Here is a 5832-nt window from a genome sequence, read left to right as displayed (position 1 = left end):
ATGATTTCTGTTGTCGGACGTACATTTTCTCAGACGAGTTTTTGTGAGTTTTTTCATCTTTTTTTACAAACAAGAGTGGTCCTCAAAGACGAGGCAAGTGAACCACATGAAGGGATAAGTGAAGCGCAACACGAGTCTAAGTGAACCACATGATTTTTTCCCCTTTTTCTAAATTTTTAAAATTGCATGAGGACTACATGATCGATGTTAGAGAACTGCATTTTTCGGTTGGAGAAAGTGAACCACAAGGCAGAAATAAAAGGAAGTGAACCTCTTGCAATGTTATTTTTTTCTGGAGCTACATTTTTTCGCCTGTTTATTTTGTTCAAAACAAAAAGAACTGCATAGGACAGAGGAGCGAACCTCTCAAAAAACCAAAATTCTCTATATTAGGACATACTCAGCCACATTTTTTTCATGGGGTGAACCTCTAAGGCCCACCTAATGAACTTGATTGCTTTTTTTTCTCAGGGTGTGTGCAACAAAACCAGTGAAATGAAATTCTATATAACACGATAAATTGCAAAAAGGACCTAAAATGAAAACCAATATTATCCGGTCTATTTGGACATAGACTTCGCCGTGGACTACCTCTGACCACTGTCAGCAGCCACCATGGCCAAACACCATGCCCCCAACTGGCCATCCACATGCCCCCAACATGCCCTCAACTGCAGAAGAGCACGATGCGCGCCCCGCACCGCTGCACGACCCATCCAGCGCCCTTGTCGCCTGGTCTAGCGTCACACCGGTGACCAACGACTTCAGCAGAAGGGAGGAGGCGCAGGGAGTTCCAAGGCCAGGACCTCGCCCACCTCGAGGCACCTTTTGCTCGTGATGTACTTCCACGACAGGGAGAGAGAGCTGTAGGTCCCTGTACTGTGGACTGCAGTTACATGCGAAATCCGGGTACTGCCGATTCCCTCTAGACAAGAAAACCTCCTGCAAATAACAAAACAAAACAGTATCCTATGGCGAGTGGTGTAGTGAACCTCTCCATAGCTAATGAGTGAACAAGTTTCAGTGCTTACTGCATAGACAAATGCCTGCGACCTGCACCCAAACCAGCAAAGAGTTGCATGCATTAACATGGTCAAACTGAAACATACAGCAAGATGACTACTAAAAAAATACATAACAAGATGAACTACTTAAAAAAGTATGACACCGGTCACCCCTAGTGCAGTGCGCTTGTCCCCTCGCGAACAACAAGGAGTGGAGGAGAGAGCTGCAAAAACATGTCAATGCACTGCATGGAAAAATAGATGGTGCTTCCTTGGACAAATTACTATGGCGGAGACACACATACAGGTACTGGATATTTTCGACCATATACTGATATATGTAGTAAGTAGTGTATGAAGGAAAGAGAAGTCTGGAAGTGCACCAAGTGATTGATTTCTTCACATTAAAGAACATGGTGACCAAATTCATGCCTGCACATAGAAGAGAAGAAACACATGTTACTGTTGCACCAAACACCAATAACACTATATACTGACTTGTTGTATACTACTCGTACTTGCATATACATTGAGAATTTGAGAGGATTTATGGTTCATATAAATTAAGAGAGAAGTGCACTGCAATAGTTATTTTGTTACGGTACAATTGCACTTCTTTTTGAAGTTTTTTGGGTGAGCGAACTGCGTGAGTAAATAAACATATTATGCCGATTCGGTTGAACTGCATGCCGCCACCAGCTATCCATACATATATATGACACAAACTGGTCTCTAAAATAATTAGTAAAAACAACCTGCAATAAAAAAATCACAAACAGAGGTCCTAAGGCTCCCGCAAATGCCTGAGAAATTCCAAGGGCGCCGTCGAACTACTTGTCCACGCCATAGACTAGCACTGGCAAACTGCATCACCCAACAGAGAACTACACCATCGGGGGAAGTGTACTGCACGCATGCGCGGGGGAGGCAGACTGCGCACACGGCCAGTGCACTACATGCAGATGAGTTCCGCACCGCACAAGCCCGTCGCGTGAACTGCACGGTGGGTAGAGTTCCTCCTCCTCTTCTCGCCTGAAAAAACAATTGGTCACCTGAAGAGCAAGGAGCCATCGACGAGCATAAACCTGCATTAAGGATGGGGGAGGGGGTGTGAGAGGGGCGGCGTTACTGCTCTTCCACCGGAAGTCACCGGGGAACTGCATGGCTACAATGCGCGTACTACACAGCCACGATGCGTGGACTTCCCGGGATGCAGCAACTGCACAGACGGGCCTCCGCCGACGAGGATCCCGCAAGGACGGTTGGACGCCCGGGGGAGTACACTCCTTCTGCCCACCCCGCGCCCGCGACATGGATCCCGCGTGGACGGATCTAGCACCATTGGACGCTCCTCCTACGGCCTCTTGCTCGTCGCCGGTCTGCCTGGGAGCCGCGGCGACCTGTGGGGCCTCGACCACATGCTCGAGGTGGGGGAGGCAGGGCCACGACCTCTGCCGTTGACCTCGCCGTCGATGGAGCACCTCCTCCCCATCCTCCCATCAGAAGGGCGCAGGGTAGGGGGCGGTCTCGGTGGCGCGGGACAGGGGCACCCGCGCAGATCTCCCCGGATTCGACGCCGTGCTGCGCAAGCGGGGGGGCTTCCACGCTGAGGGTCGACGGCGGTCGGATCGGGTGGCTGAGGCCGCGCTAGGGGCCGAGGGGGCGGACGGATCTCGCCATGAGTGCTAGGTGGCGTGGGAGAAAGAGAGGTGGCAGCCAGCATAGAAGGTTGTGCTGTGGAACGTGGTCGGAGGTGGTGGTGGGCGGAGCCGCCTGAGAAGGTGTGCAGGGTAGGGGCGCACCGCGCCGGAGAAGGTGGGGAGGGAGGTGGGGCACGATGCGGGTAGGGAGGTGGTGGTTGGCGGCGTCGACAGAGAAGGTGGGGAGGGTAGGGGCACGGGGTTGGGAGGGAGCTAGGGTTGTGGGGAGAGTGGGAAGATAAGGTGGGGCGTGGGGTTTTTTTGTCCGGTGCAGTTCGGTTTTTTGTTTTCCGGGGTTAGTTTCTAGCTACGGGTCATCTCGATGGTGTTAGCAGAATAAGAAAGTGATGTTAGAATAAGGTCTTAAGGGGTGTTGTTAGAATAGACCCACGCTATATATATATCAATTAGGCTTCAAGTGCGTACTTGTTAGTTAAACGTATGGTTAAAATGTGACACTAAATATGACTAGTAAGTAGTACAGTAGCAGTACTAGTATACGTCGGTCAAATTATTCATCATGTCCACACATTGAATTGACGTGATAACACGTTGCGTGTGAGGTGACACAAAAATCCCGGCGGCGTGTTCGGGTATTCTGGACTTCAGATTGGGAGTACCACTTATCTGCCGAAATCTTTCATCATTCACTTAAAACAGTCGATTGATCATACATTGAGTACCATATAACTGGAATTAACCGATGCAAGTCGAAGAAGGATTGGCCGGTGCTGTCGGCTGGCGTCAAGTTCGATCCCATGGATCAGGAGCTAATCAAGCACCTTAAGGCCAAAATGAGTGCTGACAGCGCGAGATCTCACCCTCCCATCGATTTGTTCATACCAACCATTAACAGCGAGCACGGCATATGCTACACCCATCCTGAGAAACTTTCAGGTAAGACACCGATTGGCCGTCTACTTGCACAAACATATTTCTTTGTTTATACCTCTATTTTTCTTTTTAAACACAGACCTGGTGAAGCAATTACAATTTAACAGTTAATAAAAAGTGAAACAAGTGACTGCAACATGCCAAAGATGTTACGAAAATGCCAACTACGTACACTAAAACCTGTATTCGACAATACTGCAGGTACCACACTGAGTGGCCTAAGCAAGCATTTGTTCCAGCGCAATTCCAGGGCATACAAAAGGGGCACGTGGACGCATCGCAAGATACAGTCGGAGTGCGGCATGCACGCAATGTGGCACAACACCGGCAATACCTTGCCGGTTGTGATAGCCTGGCTTATTAGGGATGATAGACTACTCATATCAATAAGGAATTCCTTCTTTTCCGGGAGCCCATTCGGATAGAAGTCCAAAGTTAAGCGTGCTCAGCTTGGAGTAGTGTCAGGATGGGTGACCGACCGGGAAGTTGCTCCCGGGTGCGGATGAGTGAGCACAAAGTGCGCAGAAAAGACTAGTATTGATCTGTGGGGCCAGTCTAGATCCCACTAGGAGTAAAGACCATCGACGGGTGTGTCCGGAGCGTTACAAGTTGGTATCAGAGCCGACCCTCGCGGTTACATGGATGGTTGCGGACAGGTGCGCGGTCATGTTGTTCATGACGTTTGTGACCCATCGTGGCACCCGGCATGGCACATTTACTGGACTGGATGCACAGACGTATGTGCCAAGAGGGAACGTTCTTGTGGCCCGACGAGGACGTCGGTTCCTCTGAGTGGGGTGTATGTGATAGCCTGGCTTATTAGGGATGATAGACTACTCATATCAATAAGGATTTCCTTCTTTTCCGGGAGCCCATTCGGACAGAACTCCAAAGTTAAGCGTGCTCAGCTTGGAGTAGTGTCAGAATGGGTGACCGGCCGGGAAGTTGCTCCCGGGTGCGGATGAGTGAGGACAAAGTGCGCAGAAAAGACTAGTATTGATCTGTGGGGCCAGTCTAGATCCCGCCAGGAGTAACGACCACCGGCGGGTGTGTCCGGGGCGTTACACCGGTGATGGTCAACGGCCGGCAGCAAAAAGGTTCTGGTGCTGCACACCAACAAGAACTTTGACCAGTAGAGGACCAACTGGGTGATGCACCAGTACCACCTCGGGGACCTGGAGCAAGAGAAGGAGCGGGAGCTGGTCCTCTGCAAGATTTTCCACCAGACGAACACTAGGGCCAGGAGTAAAAAATATTATAAGTTAGTTTGGTATGGTTCTTGTACTACCTTATTTTCCGCAAGTTGGTATTGTTGTTAATGATCTTTTGGTATGAACTTGGCATTTGCTTCCAAGCATCATGCTGAGGGTCGACGTGGATATAAACCTGAATCATTTGTTTCAAAACGAATTATCAGGCACCTGATTTTTATTTGATGGGTAGCATAAGCACCTGCCGTTCGAATTCCCAGTTCCCCAAATTTTTCGAAACAAGTGCATGCACTTATTATCACGATGAATAAACAATATCCCTGCTGCATCACAGTTATCAGTTTGTACTTGTAGAATTCTCTCGTTCATTGAGCACGTATATTGTTTTTTCAGGTCGAGCAAGTTTCAACTGGGTTGTAGACTGCCCAGGCTTGGTTTTCTTTTTAACAGGCCCAGCCCATGAGGACAACGGGGCACAAAGATCCAGCAGGTATCTACTGGCCTCTGGCCCGCCAGTGTTAGTTATATTTTTTCTTACAACATCCGCAGGCAGTTTTTTACTGAAACAAACCCACAGCCCAGTTCTATTTTCCTCTTGAAACGCATGTCCTACATCCGTTTTCTAATATCTACCTATAGTTTTACTAGTTCATATACAAGTATCATTATATTGAAAATACATAAAATTCCCTTTCATATTTACATACTTATTTTTGTTGTTGTTTTCCCTCCCAGCGCTGATTTTCTTACCACTGGTTTTCCCTTAAACCAACTTAATTGTCCCACGTCTTATTTGCTTACAAAAACAAAATGATTTTTTTGGCAAATCAATAAGTTCTTAAAAAATGTTTATCATTTTGGGATCACAAAAGTTCGGACTCCACCAAAATATGCAAAATAAGGTTGAACTTTTTGACCGTGGTCCTGGGCAGAAAATGGGCTGTAATAAATTACTTAAGAATTAGCAAATGGGCTACAAATTATTGAAAAATAGCAAATGGGCTATATGTTGTCTGCCACAGA

At 48.0% G+C, this 5832-nt stretch overlaps 1 long non-coding RNA gene across 1 annotated transcript; it reads right to left on the bottom strand.

The window, feature by feature from the left end:
• Window positions 1-359: 359 nt before the first annotated feature.
• Window positions 360-2958, bottom strand: LOC147991473 (uncharacterized). The gene is made up of 2 exons (XR_015603446.1): window positions 1760-2958; window positions 360-1436 (listed from the first exon to the last, which is right to left on the bottom strand). It is a non-coding gene; the product is annotated as an uncharacterized LOC147991473 (long non-coding RNA).
• Between the last annotated feature and the right edge of the window lie 2874 nt (window positions 2959-5832).

The sequence above is a fragment of the Triticum urartu genome, chromosome 1A (genome assembly GCF_056163025.1).
Source record: "Triticum urartu cultivar PI428250 chromosome 1A, HENAU_Tu73, whole genome shotgun sequence".
Lineage (NCBI taxonomy): Eukaryota > Viridiplantae > Streptophyta > Magnoliopsida > Poales > Poaceae > Triticum > Triticum urartu.
This window is presented reverse-complemented; position numbering and strand designations above follow the sequence as displayed.